This window comes from Callorhinus ursinus, unplaced genomic scaffold (genome assembly GCF_003265705.2).
Source record: "Callorhinus ursinus isolate GAN/ISIS: 27379988/994484 unplaced genomic scaffold, GSC_fseal_2.0 scaffold2, whole genome shotgun sequence".
In the NCBI taxonomy this organism is placed as follows: domain Eukaryota; kingdom Metazoa; phylum Chordata; class Mammalia; order Carnivora; family Otariidae; genus Callorhinus; species Callorhinus ursinus.
The window spans coordinates 35,573,146-35,594,816 of record NW_027397064.1 but is presented as its reverse complement, the minus strand read 5'-3'; the positions used below and the strand labels follow the sequence as shown (position 1 = coordinate 35,594,816).

Here is a 21,671-nt window from a genome sequence, read left to right as displayed (position 1 = left end):
CTTTCTTTCTTTCTTTCTTTCTTTCTTTCTTTCTTTCTTTCTTTCTTAATTGCATCATTTCTCTTTGTCTTTGTACAACACAGATTTTCCCTATCTGGAAAATTCTTCCCCACATAACCCCTGATACCATTCATTGAGTTTCATTGAATTTCTACCAAAATTCCAGAAAGAACGATGTATTTCTTCCTTACCACTAAGCTTTGGGCTTCTTGTTTTTACCACTCTAAACCTCCCCCCTCAGTAATTATGAAATCAATTTTCTTTTCTAGAAGTTAGATTGGCATTTCAAAGCAGGAAATAAAGAGTATGAAGAAAACTATAAAGAGAAAAATTTTTTCTATCTTCTTTAGAAAACGAAATTGGAAATACAAAAAGGATACATAAATTTTATCTATTATGAACATTTGATGAGTAAATATGGTTGTCCCAAAAAAGACTGTGGCTTCCCCCAAAAGATAAGATTGGAAGATAAATCTGTCCTAATTTATCCTTGACATCATCATCACAAGTACTCTTGTCTAATGATCCATAACTAAGGCTTTGACTATAGTTCCTGATGATGGATACTCAGATGGTTTACTGCAAAATGTTTTAAACAGATCTCTCCTGATTTGGAAATTTTTCTTGTTACAATGCAGGAATCCCATTATTACTAGAATATCAGAGTAATTGCCACATTCTCTGGAGTTGCCCATAATTTATAAACTCTTATTTTTCTTTATTCCTTTATTTCTTAATTATTTAAATTAAACAATTATGGTGACAGTATTATATAAAAATTATTAAGTCAAATATTTTTATAGAGCATATGACAAAAAACACTCTTCTTTTTTCTCTTCTCTTACTGCCTTGTTTCACTTACTAGAAGGACCACTTCAATGTTTTTAGCTATTTGTTCTGGCATTTACTTCCTTATTTGAAAATAATATGCCTCTTGATTAATCATTTTTACTTTCTATTAGGCTATATGAGGATCTTTACTTACTTATACCTCCTCTTTAAGTTCAAAATCCCACATAAATTGCTGTTATTTTCAAGCATGCCCTGATTTGAAATGTGTATACTACAAAACTGCACTAAATAATTTGGTTTATGTAGTAAAGTAAAAAACTTTTCTTCTTCCTTATATAATTTATTATGTCTAAAATTTTAGTTACATCTTTTCCCAGTATCTTCTTATGACTATGTCAGTGCTTTCCACAGTAGAGTGATCTCTTGTGTGACTGCATTTCTTTTCTTATTTTTGTTGTTATTTTTAGCTGGAGTTAATAATTGCCTCATTTTTTCCCTTTAATGTTTTTGGAATGCTGTGTCTTCCAATATCCTCTCACAGTTCTGCAAAATATCTCCAGTACAGTATTCCGTATGCTTAAGCAGCCAGATAATTTACCAACTCCCCTTTCTCCTGCTTCTTAGAGTCCTCTGCCTCCTGCCCCCGTGTGCGCTGTGTTCACAGGGCCTGAGGCACAGCGGTTACTCTGGGAGGGCCCACTGCCTCCTTGTTTTCTAAATCCACAGCCTCTTCCTTTTTAGTTTATTTTTTGGTTTTGGTTAAGGCATATCTTGTAGTGGCTTCTTGAAAAAGTGTGTTTGGGAAATGAATTTTGTAGACTTTGCATGTCTAAATGGACTAATTCACCGCAGGTTGATCAGACAAGTTAGCTAGATCTTTTTCTGAGGGGCCTATGCACCCACAAAATATCGTTGTACCTAAGCCTTTTCTCTTGGGCAGTTTAGTTTCACCAGAGAAGGAGCCTCAATATCTTGACAAGGGGAATGCAACCTGAAGGCAATTTCTGTGATCATTGTACAGATTTTCACATATTGCACTCGTTTTCAGCATTGTACCTTTCACTTGCCCTCTTTCCTGACTGCTGTGCCTGAGTCTGAAACCCCCGTCATTTACTTTCTCTGGAAAATAAACCTCAGATTTCTAGTGGGTGCTGAAGGTTAGGACTCGGGAGCTGTGGTGTGCTGGTAAATGTTTAACAACTAGCTCCCTAAAAAAATCAAAACAAAACAAAACTCTGATTTGTAGCATTTTCCACCTTCTCCAAATATTCATCCTATAGTTGATTTCAAGGTACCATGTGAGGTCACTGCAGAGTTCACTCTTGCAAACTGGTGCAAACCAGCTGCAGCCCACCAGTGATTGAAAGAGTCTAAAAATCCCTTTATTTTAGCAACTGCCCTTACTTTCATCTTCCAAAGTACCCAGCATCTCCATTTTGTAAGCATTTCCAGGGGCAAATTGGCTTGCTTCTTGTAGTCATTGGCTTGACTTTTCTCCTCTCTGCTAAAATGTTCCCTCCATCTGCTTTCCATCTTCAAATGTTGGATAATAGTCACTTCTTCATTTCACTGAAGTTGGAGTTTGTGTTTTTGTTTCCTGTCGTCTTTGTGGTTTCAGAATTTTGAGAGCAGAAGGGAGCAAAAATGCCTTTATGTTGCCATCATGAAACCAAAGGTTCTACTCATTTTTCTAAATAAAAGCTAAAGTTGCAAAATGACACCTGTTGTTGTTAATAATATTTTGAATACTCTTATCCAAATCTTTAAAAACCTAACTTATAGCATAAGATGCTGAGAAGGAATTTTTGACTTTGCTTCAGGGACCAAATTATTCAGTGCAGCTCTGTAGTACATACGTTTCAGACCAGGGCATGCTTGGAAATTGCAGCAATTTGTGGTGGGATTTTGAACTTAAAAGATGTGAAGGAATGTGGGTTAGGGGAGATATAGTTCAAGTGCTGAGTTACCTTGTGTTGAACCCTCATAGGTCCTTTATCAGATATTGTAGCCAAAGGTAATATTGAGTTCCGAGGAAGGTAATTTTGGAGGGAGGTTGGGTGAGGGTGGGGATGGGGCCATATCATTTCAATTTTCAGATTAGAAATACAGAATTAGAAACATAGAATGTCCTGATAAAATGTGTATACCTTTTAGATGTTAATAGCAAAAATATCCTGTTTTTTTTTTTTTTCTTTTCTATTTTGTGGTCAACAATGATCTACGAGACAGAATAACATAGTGGTTAAGGCATAGAATTCTCAGTGCTTCTATCTCAGGGTGTTAATCTGCCAGATGCTAGTCATGGGACTTTGAGCAAGTTTCTTCATCTCTTGATGGCTCAGTATTCTCATCTGTAAAATTAAGATAGGAATAGAAACTCCTCATAGGCTTATTTTGAGGATTGAGTAAGTTAACATATTTAAGGCACTTACAGTGTGTGAAGCATAGTAAGTGCTCGATAAACAGTAGTTATTGTTACTGTTGCAATTGGCATTAGTAATAACCAAATTTGCATTGGTTAATACTTGTCTACTTACTTATTAAAATATACATCAATATGTATTAATGTTACATTAAAGTCATAATGCCCACATGTTTTATTGGAATCTGTTTTTGTATGTGATCCATAGTTCTTTTGTAGCTTCATCATCCTTCCAATAATTTAGTAGATAGAAATTCAGCACCAACTATGTACAGTTTTACTGTGCTAAATGCTGAGGTTATAGAGTTTCCTAAATGGACTTATTATTTGGACAAAAAATAATATTAGAACCTTTCCTCGTTCTTTTTTTAAATTTTTAAATTCTTTAAAAGATTTTATTTATTTATTTGAGAGAGAGAGAGAGAGAGCATGAGCAGTAGGGAGGAACAAAGGGAGAAGGAGAAGCAGACTCAGGGCTCGATTCCAGGACCCTGAGATCATGACCAGAACCAAAGGCAGATGCTTAACTGACTGAGCCACCCAGGTGCCCCAGAACCTTTCCTCATTCTTCACACCAAAATAAACTCCAAATGGATCAAAGAGTTAAACCTAAAAAAAAAAAAAAAAAAAAAATAGAGCCACAGAAGTACGGATAGGAGGTATGGGTGAATATTTCAGTGTATTAGATGTAGAGGAAGCTTTTCTATTTATACATAAAATCAGAAACATTAACACAAAAGATGGGTACATTTTACTAAATAAAAATTTAAGTTGTGACTGAGGGAGGAATCATCAAAACAAAGTCAAGAGTGAAATGCAAACTAGGGGAAATAATGACAGCACATATGATACATAAGAGTAAATTTAATTGCCAATTAACTGGAAAATGGCAAACAGCCTAAAAACACTACACGAACAGGCCATTCACAGAAAAAGATGTTACAAATGTAAAGATCTGCAAAGTTCTTCACTAAAATTTAAAGAAATTTAAATCAAACAAAAGATTTTTTTCATTTATTGGGAACGGTGGTATGGGTAGTGTGGGAGGAGACACACATATGAACAGAAAACCACCATTTCCAGGGTCCTGAGTCAAGGGAGAATATCCTTTGGGGGTGGGATTATTTTGGCTTCTGACCTGAGTGCCCAACCCGCTCCTTATCTCTGCTTTCAATATACCTTCTTGAGTGCTCTTTCCTTGCCTTTTTGTTTCCTTGGAAAAATACCTTGGCAGGTTACCTGAGATTTAATGAGGCCTTCCAGCTGTGCATTAGTCATACATAGCAATTACTTCACATTCATATGAGCCAAGCATGTTCAACATTTAAAAAAGACTCCCTCCTGGGGTGCCTGGGTGGCTCAGTTGGTTAAGCGACTGCCTTCGGCTCAGGTCATGATCCTGGAGTCTCGGGATCGAGTCCCACATCGGGCTCCCTGCTCAGCAGGGAGTCTGCTTCTCCCTCTGACCCTCTTCCCTCTCGTGCTCTCTATCTCTCATTCTCTCTCTCAAATAAATAAATAAAATCTAAAAAAAAAAAAAAAAAGACTCCCTCCTGAAGAGCTAGAGTTGCCTGGTGTATGGGCCATTTGGTTTGATTTTGATATTGTTTTCTGAGACCTTCTGCTGTAGATCCCTGTATATATCTTCCTAGGCCATGACCCTAGAGGAAAACAAACCAAACCAAACCCTTAGAGCTTCTGGGGGAGAAAGGGACTAGATTGGTTTGTTTGTGGGTTCACTTATTCATAAATATTTATTGAGTACTTACTATGTGTTAAATGCTACTCTAATCATTGGGCATGTAAGAGTGAACCTAGGTTTCCATGGAGCTTATTCTGGGTGGGGGGAGGGACAGACAATTTAAAAAATTAAATAAAAATTTCAGATGGCTGCTGTGAAGAAGGTAAAGTCAGGTAATAAAGAGTAGAAGGGTGGGGGCACCTGGGTGGCTCAGTCATTAAGCATCTGCCTTCGGCTCAGGTCATGATTCCAGGATCCTGGGATGGAGCCGTGCATCAGGCTCCTTGCTCAGCGGGGAGCCTGCTTCTCCCTCCCTCTCTGCCTCTCCCTGCTTGTGCTCTCTCTCTCTCTCTCTGTCAGATAAATAAATCTTAAAAAAAAAAGAGTAGAAGGATAGAGGTAGTCAGATAAATATATACATATGTACATGGATTACACACACACAATAGTGCTTCTCAAACTTTAGTGTGCATCAGAATCACCTGTAGGACTCATTAAAACATTAAGATTGCTGTGCTCTCTCCCTCAGGGCCCCTGATTTAATAAGGGCCTGATGTGGGTCCTGGAAATTTACATTTTTAAAAAGTTGTCAGATGTTGCTGCTGCTGCTGTAGAGACTACACCTTGAGAACCACTGGTGTAGATTATTAGGTGGCCCCAGAATGCCTCTAAAGAGGTAATATATTTGGGTAGAGACCTGAATGATGAGAAGGAACCAGTGAGAGGAAGATGGTCAGTGGTGGGGGGTGGAGGGTGGGAATGAAGAGCTTTCCAGATAAAGCAGAGAAACTGTGGTTTGAAGAAAGCCTTCAGAGAGGCTAGTGAGGCTAGTAATGAATGGAGGGGACAGGGGCAAGAGATGAAATCAGAGAGGAAGACATGGAGAGCAGGGGTCCTCTACTCTGAAAGCACACTTTAAAACAACCACCACAATAACACAACAACAAACCAATGCTGGAGTCCACCTCCAGAGACTTTGATTTAATTAATCTGAATGGCACTTAGGTATTTTTAAAAGCTCTTTATGTGTTTCTGATGAGCAGCCAAAACTGAGAATGATGGATACAGGCCCTTTGTAACTGTGTAAAGTTAAGATTTTATTTCAAGTGTGACGGGAAGCCATTGAGAAGTAGAGGACATACGTGGGTTTAGTTTCTAGATGCTAGAATGGATTTTGTAAGGGGTTAAGAGTGAATGGGGAGACCAGTTAGAAAATGTTACAATTGTCTAGGTTAAAAATGATGTTGGCTTTGTTTAGGCAGTAGTGGTGGGTATGGTGAAAAATGAGTTGCAGGATGGTGGATGGGATTTTGGGTAGAACAAAAGAGACTTGCTGGTGGATTGGATATGAGAAGTGAGAGAGAGGGAGCATCGACTGTGACTCTAAGGCTACCTTTCAACTGGGTGAAAGGTGACACCATTAACTGTGAACATTGGGATAGAAACAGTTTTGGGGAGAAAGAAAAAAAGCTTTTATTTTGGTTTTGTTAACTTAAAGATGCCTTTAAGAACAGTGAAGAACCAAATGTGTTTTAGGGAAAGAGTGGGAATGAGGATAAACCCATGCCTTGCTCCTTTGACAGGCCTGTTGTGATAGCTGGCTAGGAAAGGAGTATTGTTCATGTAGATTTCACATGCATCTTGGAAATGGTAACCTCTCCCGTAAGTGTGTGGCTTTTTAAATGGGTGAACACAATCATGGCAAGAGCTTTCTAGAAAACCTGTGAGCTTGAACTGGTGGGCATATGGTAGGCCCTCGATAAACATTTGTTGAGTTAATGAATGATGAGTGAACTGGGGACTTCTATGTATCAAGCCTATTTATCATTTTTGTGGGTGATTTGTATTCAGATTACATTATGTAGGGAATAACAAATATCCGGTGGCTAAAGATTATGTCCCAATTAGATTATCATAAAATATTTAACTGGTCGAATGAATCCAAAGGGCAGAAGGTTTTTGGTGTAAGTTGTGTTGAATTCCTTGTGATACCCAAGGCAAAGGGATAGTAAATTGGATCTCCCAAGACCTGTCTGGGATTTCTAGTTCCATGTCTCTTTGCCTTTTTGCTTTTTCTCATGAGCCAGTGTCATCTGTGGTTTCAGCAGAATCAGACCAGATTTGGAACCTGCCTTCATAGAAAGTTCTCCTGCTTCTCTGTATGCCAGGGTGAGGAGAGGTTTCAGGGGCAAGAGTTCCTATAAGCCAGCTTGGTGCAGTGTGGAATGCTCACAGGGGACTTACCTGAAATTTCAAAGATGATCAATATTTGCCTATATGTACCTTTTCTGATGAACCAAAAGTCAGAATTTGTTTCTGAAAAGGAGAGTCAGTTCCTACAACTAGAGAGATCAGAGAAGAAGCTGAGAATGGTTGCCAGACTGATTTCAGATGCCCAAACTTAGGAATGATCATGTGGAGTCACTCCTTAGTTCAGGCTGCACTGTCCCTAAATCGTGGAGTGGAGAGATACCCAAACTCATTTCTCCTTATTAGCTCCATTTAGGGACAAATGATTCCACTTCAGTCTTGTGAAATGGGAATTAGAAGTTAAATCCAAATCTTTACAACTATCATCCAAGTTCTGAAGGGAGGGAAAAACTCTATTTGTAAAAATAGCTTGATAATTCACTTAGGGGCACAAAGTGAAACAGAGGAACATGTTGGAGGCTAGACCCAAGGTGGCAGAGGAGAAGGGGTAAGTTGACATCCTGCCATAAGGAGGGGAGTTTGTTGTGCTCTTTCCAAAGAGGTAAATAGAGAAAGGGAGGAGAGAGAAGATTGCAGATGCTGCAAAGCTGGGTGAAGGGACCTGTGGAAATAATCCAGTGGTAGGATGGCCAAAAGATAAGTTAAGAAGAGATGCTCAGTGTTTGATTTGAAATTGTTTGCTTTGCTCTTGTATATACTCCTTTTATATCTCTCTTTAAATAATTGACAAAGTCTCTCATCTTCATGGAAGCTTTATGTGAGTCGGGTAATGGATGGGGACCTCAATAAAGCTTGAGTTTGGCATTGGGTCAAATGGTGGAGGACAGACAAGGCTGTGGAAGTAGGAGTTGAACTGACCTTGAGAGTGCAAATTCTGCCCCACCCTTATCCTCTACACACCTAAGGAATCCTCAGAAATTTTGGGCAGGGCTTTGGTGGGAGACCCAGACCCCAGGTGACTATTGAGTTGTAAAATTTTGGATAGCAAAGATGATTTCTCTTGAAAAATCTAGGGTTCTTGCTCTTTTAAAGTAATTTGGGCCCCAGTGGCTCTTCTTCAGCTTTGGGCTGGGGGAATTTATAAAGTGTGAAACCTGGGAACTTCTGATAACTAGGTTTGCTGCCCAAAAAAGGAAACCAATCTACAGTGAAAGGGTCAGACTGGAGAGAAGCATACTTCTTGCAGTTTGAGTATTCAGTCCCTTAATAACATAGATACTTTAGTATGCTTCCTATATATTTTTACTCTGCTTAAGCTGATCTAAGCTTGGTTTTTGTCACTAGATGTTGTATTAAACCCATGCTCCTGACTGATGAGTTTTTTCGTTATCTGCTTCTCCAACTAGTGCAGTCTCCTTTGTCTGATTTCCCTTTGTTTTGGATCTGGTTCTCCTTCCCTTGCTCCTGTGGCTTTGTGGGAGATCAATTCTTCAGTTCTATACCTGGGTAGGGAACTATTGTACCCTGTCCAGCACCTGAACCTGGAAGACCTCTGATCACTCAGGAAGGAGACATGATTAATGTTCTGGAAATTGTTTACCTGAATGTGAGTATGGGTAGACATTTGTTTTTCAAAGATCATGTATACCATGATCACATGGATTTAAACAGTTAAGAATTTATGACATATCAAATGATATTAAGAGATCATTTCACTTAAGAGAGGAGGAAGACAACAAAAGATTCATTATTAGCCATCTTGTAAACCCCAGAACCAGTGCCTTGAAAATATTTTGTGTATTGCAAATATCAAAGTCAGCACATATGTTTTTGGAGGAAATAATTAAAAATGCTAACATAAGATAATTTACAAATATTGTAATATTTCTACTGAGTCTGTTTTGCTACTTCAGAATTTACTAAATATAAGCAGGCAGAATTGTAAGCTAGGAAAGTGGTTTATATGTGCATACTGACCTTTTGACTTCACTCTACCAGTTGCTTAATATTCTCCTATAATGAAATTGTTTCCAGCAATAAAATTGCCTTGCAAAAACTTCTTAGGTTATCTGAGGCCAAAATTAGACACCTAGAATAACAAGAAAATAATTCTTGCCTAAGGGCTGCTTTAGACAAGGGAAGCATGGTTGTGCAATCATTGTAAATGCATTTCTTCCTGTAGAATTTACTACTTAGGAGGTTCATTGTGTTTCACCTGAGTCTAGAGGTGGCAATAGTGGAAATAGTGGCCTTAGAAGATCGGGGATACAATAGGGTACCTGACTTGAAAGGCTATACAATTTATGGCCTGTGGTTAAATTTGGTGAAGGTTTAGTTACAAAATGAACAAACATATATGTTTTCATACCATGCTGATTTTAAAATAAAAATTGCATACAAATACCTGTAGTGGATTGCCTTTGTTGTCTATCCAGCACTATCCTTTGCTTTCTTTTGGGAACAGTACCTCCTTACTTTTGGGAATGGCTCAAGCTTCCAGTGGGCACTGCTTCATTCTTTATGACTCTTTCCTACTCCATCATTTCTCTTATCACCACAGTGGGCCATAGTAGACTGGTCAGTAGTGAGCATCTGACTCAAGCTGGTCCTTCCCCTGAGATTTTCAAATGAATTAGGAAAAATTTCCTTTGGGCTGGGGGAATTTATAAAGTGTGAAACCCGGGTGCTTCTGATAACTAGGTTTGCTGCCCAAAAAAGGAAACCAATCTACAGTGAAAGGGTCAGACTGGAGAGAAGCATACTTCTTGCAGTTTGAGTGTTCAGTCCCTTAATAACATAGATACTTTAGTATGCTTCCTATATATTTTTACTCTGCTTAAGCTGATCTAAGCTTGGTTTTTGTCACTTAGCAAAAAGAATCCTGATGAACATACAGGCACTGTATGTAGGAAAGGTGTTTTATTAAAGGCTGGCAGGTTGGCATCAAAGTAACTCTGAGGTTTTTAACCCTCTGAACTGGTTGGTTGTTGGCCTTGACTGAGGAACATGGACTTGGGTTGGTAGAAGTCCCATTGATTAAGTGATTGAATGTTTTCTGATAAATATTTAATGGTCCACAAGGCCAATCAAGAGACCTAAAGACTAATCAGTCTCTTTTGGTTGGTTAGGACAGTTGTCCAAACTCATTCTGTGTGGTGAGTGTTCATGATCAATTTACTGGGACTGATTGGACCCTATCACTGTGTCCCCTGCCTGAGCACATAGGTCCTTTCTGAAGCATGAGTCAGGACAGCCTTGGAGTATACCCTTGAGACTCTTTATTGGCAATATAGTCAAGTAGTGAAAGTTTATGTCCTGTCTTAAACCTTCCCAGGTCTAAGTCCATACTTTCTTGCTGATGAGCCAAAGAATGTGATAAACTACTCTCTGCTGAAGTGAAATTCATTGATAATGGCTTATTTTGTTTCCCCTTCCAGTTAGTACTTACCTTTTAATTCACTGGAGCAAGCTACTTGTGGATTTAAGGTATGATAGTAAGAGAAGGGGAGAAATGACTTTTTTTTTGTGGAAGCAGCACCCAATTATCAGTAGGAGAAGCCATTAAATTTATCAATGCTGAAATTCTTCCTAGTGATGAGCCTCTCATATAGCATGACCCCTTTTGGTAAATAGTATTTTATATCTTATATGTGTTCTGATGTGGATTCTACATTATTGCTTTTATGGGAATGAATCACATTTCCACATAGTATAATAATATGTACCATTCGTAGAGAACTGCCATGTGCCAGATACTGCTGGTGCTTTCACACACTTTATCTCATTGAATGCAATCTTCAGAACAGTGTTATTTTATAGGAGGGGAAAACTAAGCACAGAGAAGTTAAGCAGCTTAGCTAAGGTCATACATTTAATAAGAGGGCATAACTCAGAAGACACCCACCAATGTTGTGATTTCATATTGGGCTCCTTGTCTGTAGAGTTACCTCCTTACCTGCCTTTTTAGGTGGGGAGTGGGCAGTGGTTGCCATGGTAATCCCAAGGGAGAAGAAGGCCTCTGGCAGCTTGCATTGATCATGATCTAACCCAGCTATGAAAGTCTTCTTTTTTTTTTTTTTTTAAGATTTTATTTATTCATTTGAGAGAGAGTGAGCACGAGAGAGCACCAGCAGGGGGAGAGGCAGGGAGAGAGGGAGAAGCAGACTCCCTGCTGAGTGGGGAGCCTGATGTCGAGCTCGATCCCAGGACCCTGAGATCATGACCTGAGCTGAAAGCAGACGCTCAACCATCTGAGCCACCCAGACGCCCCTGGAAGAATCTTGATATCAAGTAAGAATCACTAAATCCTACACAGACTGAGTGCAGGTTGATTATCTCCTATTTTGATCAGAGGTTAATTCCTTGGGGTTATTGGGATTTATTAGGTAGTACCTTATGGTGATTGAGTTACTGACTGAGAATTTATGGGTTTCTTAATAATTTCTTTTGATTCTAATTCCTAGAGGTATTTCATACCTGAAAGTTATAAATGGACCAGAATTATACTCTTGCTTAATATGTTAATATATCAATGATCAGCATTTCACCACTAACTCCATTTTATTTTTTAAAAAGACTATTTATTTATTTGAGAGAGAGGGAGAGACAGAGCATAAGCAGGGGGAGGGGCAGAAGGAGAGGGAGAAGCAGACTCCCTGCTAGCAGGGAGCCCAATGCAGGACTCTATCCCAGGACTCTGGAATCATGACCTGAGCTGAAGGCAGATGCTTAACCGACTGAGCCACCCAGGTGCCCCACCACTAACTCCATTTTAGAGGCATCTGGATTAATGTACTGATATTCTCCTACTAAATTCAATTAGATCTATAAGGATCAAAGTCTTTTCTAAGTGTTTTATTATATTTTCTAAGTGTTTTTAATAGTACTTTGTGTATTCCAGAGTTGTTTTTTTTTTAATGTCCCATTTTTGCTAATTTCCTAAATAGACACCATTGTCATAGTAGGATAAATCTGCGTGAATCTTGACTGGTCCACAACCTAGAACTAGTATACAACTCCATGAGGGGGCAAAAAAGCTATCTTGCTCTGTGTTTATGGCTGGTCTTCTATTTTTCTGCCTTGTGTCCCAGTATATGCACTGGGGCTGTTACCCCATCATTTGGGTACATGAATAGTTAGAACTGAAGGCCTGTGAGAGAGCTTTGCCATACCAGCTGTAGGGCCTTGATCCTCATTTTTCTTGACCTTAGAATGAGGTGGCTGAGAGAAATGATCTGCAGGTTTCATTCCAACTGAAAAGCTGGAATTTTCTAATGCTGGAGAACTGGAGATTTGTTTTCTCGTGTCTGATCACAAAGCTTTTTGGAAGTAGAATAAAACACCACAAATTATGTTGTTCACTGTGTTGGGATAGAAATTGAAGGCAGGAAGGCCTGCAGAGTCTCAGCTTAGTTTTTCAGATGGCTTGCCCCCTGTTTCCTTCAAAATGATGGGGAGAGGTTTTTAATCTTTATCGTTTTGACATCTGTGGTTTCTTTAATGAACAGTCATCATAGTGGGTGTCAAGCACTATGTGGTAATTTACAATTATTCTGTGGCATCATGTAATATGTGTGCTTCTTGGGAATAAAAGCTTTAGAGAAATTTTTTGGCTGAAGTATAATTACATTCAGAAGGGAGGAGCTTTGTAAGTGATAGCACTTCCAGACTTCTGTGAATTTCATGTTTAAGTTCATTAACAGCAGGAACTGTTTTTGGTATTCTGCAATGTGCACTGTTCCTTTGTCCTTCTATATGGCAATAATGGGAGAGATTTTGACAGGTGATAATGGTGATTTATTTTAATTTAGAGGCTAAAAAAGTATTGAAAGAAATTTTCTCTTTGAGAAGAAACATTTGAGAAATCTCTTAAGGATTTGGGAATGGTATGTCAAGAATTACTATACTAAAATTGGGAACAGTTTCTAATTCCTATGGGAATATATATATATATATATATATATATTCCCATATCATTTTCATATACATATATGTTCATTTTCTAGGTGTATATGCTAATTAAAATCAGAACATTCTACATTTTAGGAACAGATATTACTTCCATTAATCTTTTCGTTCCCATTCCTACACCCATTACCTTAATTTAGGTATATATCATTCACTCTTCTGGATTATTGTAGGAGTCACCTTGCTTTTCTTCTGGCTCTCACCCGTTTCTAAATACTACTTTGTATCGGATAGAGCAAACAAGCTACAATCAGATTAAAGCCTTAAGTGGCTTCCTACTGTCTAGCAAATAAAACCCAAACACTGTAGCTTAGCAATGAAGATCTTGATAGGTGGGATTCCAGCCTTGTCCCTCATAACTCTCCAGCCAGTACTCTGTGTCCTAGTGCATTTGACTTCTTGCTTTACTTGGTTGCTTGGTTGTTCTTCTGTTTTTTTCTTCCACAGGCATTTGCTTGTGCTGCTTCTTTATATATTGGCTTCCTTCCATCTTATAATCAAGTCAAGCTTGACTGTCCAGGCCTTCTCAAAAACCCTTAAGTTCATTCATTCTTTCTAATTCATTTCCATTAAAGTAAGCTTTCTTTCCTTTAACTCTGCTAGAATATTGAAACTCAAACATTATGATTATTCCTTTGTGTTACGGTTGTTTCTTACATACATATTCTTTATGTTATGTCCTTTGACTAGATTCTAACTTTTGGGGGCAGAGACCATGTCTTTTGTTTTGTTTTGGTTTCATTTTGTTTTTTCCTTGAACAGTACCTTACTCAGGGTTGGCCTTGGTTAACTGCTAGTTGAATGGGCCAGTGGATGACTGGTACTGGCAAAACCCCTTCCCTTGCTGCTGCTTTATTCTTGCTTCTTTCTTTGATCTGGAAATCTCTCACTAATGTGAAGTTGGTGAGTTTTGTGTGATACTGGATACATGTAGATGTGTTAGTCTACCCTTAGGCTGATAAATTGTAAACACTGGTATTCTAGTCCTGAATCTAGTCCTCAGATTACTGATGTTCTCCTGTTCTCAGATCATGTCTTCTACAGGAACAGCCACTTCACTCTTGGCCTTATCTGGCCTCTGCTCAACCAGGAGTCACCCTTCTGGAGAGTCCTTCCTCCTGATTTTAGTGCTAAATGGAAGAATAACAGTTTTTATACCCACAGCCTTATTTTGCCCACATCCTTATTTTCTTGGGCATATTCCCTCTCTTCTAAGTCAAATCCTGCCTGTTGTAATTGTTGGTTTCCCTTATTTTTATTTTTCACCTTCAATCAATTCCTTAATTGTGCCACGTATGTTCTGCAAAATATTTCTCATGTTTTAAGTTGTCCTAAAGCAGATCCACTCTGTTAAAAGATGATTTTTGACCTTCTCAAATTCAAACACAAAGAGACCCAAGTTTTTGTATCCAGTTCTCAATGATCAAAAAGACTTCCATATTTCTGGCCTCTCTCAATTTTCTCTCATATGGCTTCCCTTTACTTGTGTGCCAGCTCCTGTATTTGGGTAGGTTCAGTTTATTAGCTGATAACTGCTCTCTGGTTAAGAGTTTGGTGGGGTAAAAGATTAAAATATAAGTGAATTGGACTTTTTTGGGGGGGAAGGTATGGGGATCATTTAAATATTCCATGAGTCTGTATTACTTCTAGCTTACTTTTTAAACTACCCTATGTATATTTTTCTTTAGATAGTATCATGACAATTTGTTAGTGGAAGAAGGTTGGATCAAAGCCATTATATTAGTGTTAAAATTTAATTCAAGAAATAATTTATTTTGAATAAGTATAATGGAGTTTGTATGACCTAGGGGTTGGAGAGCTAAAACATAAATAAAATAAGCATCAACCCTTACAGAAATGGAGATCAGTGGATTGCAGAAAGACCATATTACCTAAGAATATTTCTGTCTTCATACTACATGGTGCACATATATAGCAGACTCTCTGTTATGTGTTATAATCAAATGTGGTATTCATGCTAATCAAATATTTTAATCTCCAGAAAGTTATTGTAAATATTACACACAAATCACCAAGTTACAAAGAATTTGCATAACATGAAACACTCAGCATCTAACCACACTGATCTTTGCTTTAGAAAGTAATTCAAGATCTTAAAGTACCACTGTGATCATCACTATAAATATTGATTAGCATGATACTGAAATTGTGCCAAAACACCTGTGATGAGAGAGTTTAGTAGTAATTCCTGCCATTAATTAAATGCTAATTACGTGTAAGTGTTTATAACCTTTTGTTGTTCAATCCTCACGTCATCTCTATCACTGGCCCAAGGTCACTCACATAGCTAGTAAGTGGTGGGGTTGGGCTTCAAACTCAGGGAATTTACCTTCAGAATCCATGCCCTTAACCACTAATCTGCATTGCCTCTTAATTACTTCAGTGTTTTCAAATTTTAGTAGGCATTGGAATAATCTTAGGGAACTTTCAAGATGCAGATTCCTGGACCTAATCCTACAGACCTGGATTCAATAGATCTGGAGCTAGGCCTAGGAATCTGCATATAAGCAAGCATCTACATGATTCTTTAGTGCTGCAATTAAACTTTGAGAAATACTGTCTCAGGTTTTTATTGTGTATATACATACACATAGGCATATCTGTAATGTCTTCTCTCACTCCACCAGGATTACTGGTCTAGTACATATACTGGAACATATTCTAGGCAGAGTTAGAACAATTCTTCCCCCCACCTGCCCCCAAACTAGCTATGTGACTTTGGCCAAGTCATTTGTGTTAGTCAGGGTTCTTTCAAGAAACAGAACCGATAGGATGTGTATGTGTGTGTGTGTATATATATATATATTTATTATAAAGAATTGGTTTATGTGATTATGGAGGTTGGTGAGTTCAAAATCTGTAGTATGGACCAGTGGGCTTGGGACTCAGGAGAGCTGATAGTATAGATAAAATCCCAAAGCAATCTTCTAGAGAAACTTCCAGAAATCTGGAGTCTTCTGGCTCAGGGAGACCACTCTGTTCTTTTCAGGCCCTCAAATGATTGCATAAGTCCCACCCACATTATGGAGGGCAACCTGCTTTACCCCAAATTCATGGATTTAAATGTTAATCTCATCCCAAAACACCTTCCAAGTTGACACATAAAATTAACCATCATATTACTCAATTTCTCTGGGTTCCATAGGTAAAATATCTTCTGTAAAATCATCAGGGAATTGAACCAGGTGATCATAACTATGTAAAAGAGGCGCCAAATGGGTGACAAATGAGACACACCCTGACAGCTGATGGCTTTAGTTTGTCTCACCAGAGTTGTCTCAGCCAGTGTTTTTTAAAATTTGAATTATTGGTATTGCTAACAAATTTTACCAGAAAATCTGTACTTCTGGTTTCTTAAAAAAAATGATTTGGCAACTTTGTATGGCCACAATGTAGCTGAGTCACAGATGTTACTTGTAGGGGAATTTGCTAACTCTTTGTATCTCACTCCCTGTGTCTCAGTCACTCAGTCCACAGCTCATATTTCTGTGAGCTGCTGAGCCCTGATAGGCATTTGAGTTTTTGACCATTGCCTTCCTAGCTACTAAACATTTGTGGCAGCTCCACCACCCTGATTGAAAATGACAAAGGGAGAAGTAGGATTTCTGAAACAATTGAAAGCTTATGCCAGGAAATCACTATTTCTTCAATGTGTGCAGTATGGTTTATCACCTCTCCCAGGGTCACCTTCTCTGGACTCCTCATATCACTAACTTCTTTTGAATTACCAACAGGGATGCTTTTATATTCTTGTTCACCTTCTTGGTAGGAGATGATAGAAATTGTGAAATGGGTTCTTCAGTCACTGAATGGGGTTGACCAGATTAAAAAGATGGAGGAACATTGATATAAAAAGAGAACCTGCTACTTTTGTATGGAGTTGAAATAGTTTAAGAAGGAGTTTCAAATGTGTGGGTTATCTTTCCCATAGCAAGACTGGCTTTATAGGAAAATAGAATGGGCAGTTGTTTAATAGTAAGATTTCAAAGGTAAAATAACCTTATAACTTCCCCAGTTGCTCTCTGAATGCTGAAATTACTTCAACCAGGCAAAGCCTTTTATTTACTAATGGGAAAGAAAGCAGAGACCTTTGAGAAAAGCAACACAGGGCCTAAGGAACAAAGTGGTGATATTAGATCCATATTGCAAATACATTTTGATGGGGGACTAGGGAAAAGATGAAACCCAGGGGCCTTGTAGGTCTGAAAATAGTTGAGGGAAAAAGAGTACAGTAAAGAATTTACTTTACTGACTACTTAGTATGGCTGGCCCAGCCACATCTTTTTTTTTTCTTTCCCAAGTAAACATGCCTATGGCCACTTTTTTTTTTTGACAAAATATGTATAAATTGCCTTCAGGACCTTGAAAATTAATTCCATCAGGCATATGGTTTGCAAACATGCTCTCCTTTTCTGTGTTTAAAAAAATGTATTTCAGATGTATAGCATTATTATGGTTTCTCTAGAAGTCATCCTTCATAAAAGTAATTCAGGAATGTTAGAATTTTTGTCAGTTTCTTGGCAAACAGTATTCAATTATATATTCATGCTCCTCTATAGGATGCACAATTTTAGAATTATTCTGGAATGTTTCCAAATTTTATTTTGGAACTCAGCATTTGGCTATCTTTATTAATCCTAATCAAAATAGTTTATAATAGTCCTAAATGTGTTAGCTGTAAATCGCTGCTGTATTCCATTCAGCAAGAATGTTCTTGCTGTTCCTTTTTCCAGAGTATATATTCAGATATTGACTTTCATGTGTCAGGGTTTTTTTCTCTGATATTTGGATTACTGTTGATAATTTGTAAGAAGATCATCCAGAGAGAGAATGCCTAGGTTTTAATGTCTAATGTTAGATTTTCCACTTGGGAGACATATGCTTGACTCTAGATTTTCCATTCTTAGAATTTCCTATTACTTTTTCTTTTCCTTTCTATTAATTTTGAACATATTAAGGTCATCATTTACTCTAGCCAGTTGCTTATTTTCATCTTGAGTAGATTTGTAGTTTTATTTTTAAATCCACCTAGTAGTTTATTTCTAAATCCCTTTTCCTTAAGTCATAGAAAGAGAAATATTATACTTAGTAGAAGTTTTATGCTTCCTATGTTGTCTTTTGGAGTAATTTTAGCAAATTACTGACTATACCTCTTAGAAGATTGCTTATTATGCCATTCTGTTAGGAACTGTAGTCTTGTTTGGCTCAGAGACAAAATAAGCTTAGGTCCTAGGGCTAGGGCAGGTTTTTCCCTCCAACCAGATAATAGTCTCTATATGAGAGGTGGTTTGGAAATGAAACTTCAGACTTCAGGGTTTTTTTTCTGATCTACAAGGGTAGGTGATAATGGTGCTTTCTCTTGGCTCAAAGGCTGGGATTCTTCCTGCCTTTTCAATTCAGGTAAAGGTTGGAAAGTAGGAAGAAATATATTGTATTTTGAAAAAACAAATAGATGGACTTGGAGGAAGACTATATTTGTTAAAAGTAGCCATTCTATTATAATTGAAAACATGAATAACTTGTATTTGAATGATAGAAGTGATTAAACTGTCCTTGGAATTTATATGGCTTAGTATATAGTTAAGTTTTTCTTTTTAAATGAGAAAAAGAAATTGTAAAAGACTCCATTCTCAGAAGAGCTTGCAGATAATGCCTTTATCTTCAATCTTGTCCCCTTCCTTTTAAAGATACATAAACACAAATGACAGGTAGGGTGCCAGTGGAAAAACCACCCAGTGGCCCCATGAGCAGACTGCTGAAGCTCAGGTCACCACATGCAGTTCGTGGCATTTAAGAGAAGTAATATTCATATGGTTTGTCTGTGTTTAACCACTTGATTAATCACAGGTGGGTTATCCACAGTGGTTTTTCAAATCTCTGGTTAGTTTTTTTCTTCAACCCAGAGTTCTTCTGAACCACGTGTCATTGTGTGCTGACTAATGCCAACTAATTTCTTATACCAGGCTAGGCCCTGGACTAGTGTCAGTTTGGGGCAGAACCAAACTTGGAAGAGGAGGTTGCTTCTCCAGCTTGGAAATGAGAGGGGCAGAAAGTCGTGCAGGTTCTGACATTGTGGAATCCCAGGGAGGACTGGTCCTTGCAGCCTTGGCAAAATCTGCCTCACTACTATGTGGGAGAATCTCCCTTTATGTTAGAGGTTTTGTTCACTTTCTGTTCACTTGTTGATAACTGTCCTAAGCTTCGAAGTAACTTGGGTGGTATCATTCTGGGAAGGAGGATTCTTCATTCACTGTGCCAACCAGCACAGATGTTTCTCTTTCTTCCTATGATGAAGATCAGGGATTTAAACGTATCCAAAAAGCTAAAGAAGCATTGGGTTTGCAGCAGTCGTTGCATATGTCTGCTCACCTGATCCACATCAAGTGGCAGCCCAAGGTTTTGTTGTGGGAGCAATGACCCTTGGTATGGGCTATTCCATGTATAAGGAATTCTGGTCAAGACCTAAACCTTAGAAGAAGAGAAGCTGTCTTGGTTTCATTGGTGGTACTTGCTTTAGTTAGGCATCTCATATTAAGTTTATATGTTTATGTTGAAAATAAATCATCTGAATGGGTCAGACAACAACATGGTAATTTAAATATTGGCTTCCTTTCTTGCACGTTTGATTTGCCTGGGAACCAAATTACTCCTGACTAGTTAACTAGTTAGGTCATTCAGGGGAGTCAAATTAGCACAAAAGAAAGATGTCACTTTTAAATGTACTTGATAGTTGTAAAATATGCTCCTTCTTAAACTCTTCTGATACAATTAGTTATAAAGACGACAATATGCTGATCCTGAAGTACTCTCAGTTGCTTTTGATGTTATGTAGAAATCCTGTTTAATTTAACTTTTTTTTCTGCCTGTTTTGCAGACTGAGTACTTCAGTTTTTAGGGCTGGTTGGCTCTTAACCCTTTCAGAACAGTGTATGGAATGTAATATTATAAGCTTCCCCACAACTGAAAATATGTGTATTTAAACCAAATCCCAGTTAGGTTTTTCTGTAATTGCAGAGTTATATTTATGCTGCTGTTGTATTAGAATAATTTTTAAATGGCATCTTGAAATAGAAATGTGTATTTTAAGTACTAATGCAAAGGTAAATGAAAAACGCTTTTTAAATGTATGAAGTTTGTTTATTTTCTCTGTAAGAATCATAAATGTTAACAAATTACCTATAGTTGAAGTGATTAATGATTTATCAGCAAGGAGTTTTGGCCAGACATTATACACAAACTTTGTTATACTCTAGAATGCTTTATTACACTTGTGAAATTTTCTTGTCTAACCTGAATTTACATTCCATGGTGATAACATGGTAAATGTAGTGTTAGTAAAGTAAGTGAATACATCAAAAAAAAAAAAAAAGTAACGGGTATCATTAGATACATAATGACAACTGGAATAAATTCTAAGCTGAATAGTTAGAACTGAAATAGTCTGCTCTGTTTTCCATTTCCTTTGTTAATTTATTTGGGAGATTTCTTTAGTGACTCTCTGATGATTTGCATACATATTCATTATCTACTTGACAATTAAAAAGTTGGTCAGAAAAGTTATCTCTCCCTCATGATCCTAAATGAAAAGGTAAGAAACCCAAAGGAAAAATTATGTCTTCTCTCTTGGCTTATTTTTAATATTAATACAATGTCAGTGCTCTTTAAATGCTGAACTTTGTAATGCATGTGTACTTTGAATTATTTTGTTCAATAGAGAGAAGCATGGAAAAAATTATATGCTTCCTCATGTAGCTCAAAGGCCTGATCCATCTAGAAAAATTATAGTCGTCTTGGGTGACTTTCAGTTTCTCCCTTGTTCTTGTAAGGCTCACTCTCTTCCACACACTAATATTCTCTAACAGTTCCTACTGGTGATGTGTGTCTGGCTAAGTAACTTCTAGTGAATGTAGCCCTTATTGAGCTTAATTGTCTCACTTATTCCAGTGGCATTCTGTTACATCAAGATAACTTACAAGTCTGATTTACCTCTGTGGATATTACTTTTGTGCATTACATTGTGCTCTAAAATTTCAAGGCTCTGAAATTATTTTCTGCTTTTTAGAGGTCCAAAAATCAAGCTGTTTTCTCTTATCTTTTTTAATTTTCACAAGGAAATTGGATTAAGTTGGATGGACCTCTGGTCTTGGGAGAGCTAAACCCAAGTGGTCACGTAAAATTCAGACTATGGAGGCCCCAAGAGGCTAATGTAGAGGTTCGAGCAAGGTGAATACATAGCATAAAATTATCAGAGACCTCCTAATAATGATAATAATGAGAAACAGCTGTCATTTGGGGGCTACTTACTAGGTTTTGGACTCTTTATGTCTATTATCCTAAGGTAATCAATTGGGAAGGTAGGATACAGTTCAGACTCCTATTCTTTGCACTGAAGGGCTTTCAGCGTATCATAGCAGCAACCTAGCTTTCTAGTTTTCGTTTCCATTCCTCTACTATCAATTACCGTATCTGGTCAGAATGGTCTATTTATGGTTCCCTACAAACATACCTTGCATTTTTTTAAAAAAAGTGGTTTTATTCACATAAAATTCATATAGCCATGCAATTTACCTATTTAAA

The 21,671-nt window shown here is 37.7% G+C and overlaps 1 protein-coding gene and 2 pseudogenes across 5 annotated transcripts in view; 2 read left to right on the top strand and 1 right to left on the bottom strand.

Moving 5' to 3' along the window:
* The window catches only part of LOC112836231 (small ribosomal subunit protein eS25-like), a 12,784-nt pseudogene extending 4,027 nt beyond the window's left edge, over window positions 1-8,757 (bottom strand).
* PLCL1 (phospholipase C like 1 (inactive)) overlaps window positions 1-21,671 on the top strand; it is a 336,787-nt gene that overhangs the window by 127,623 nt on the left and 187,493 nt on the right. The window lies entirely within an intron of this gene.
* LOC112836224 (HIG1 domain family member 1A, mitochondrial pseudogene) lies at window positions 18,441-19,889 on the top strand (annotated as a pseudogene).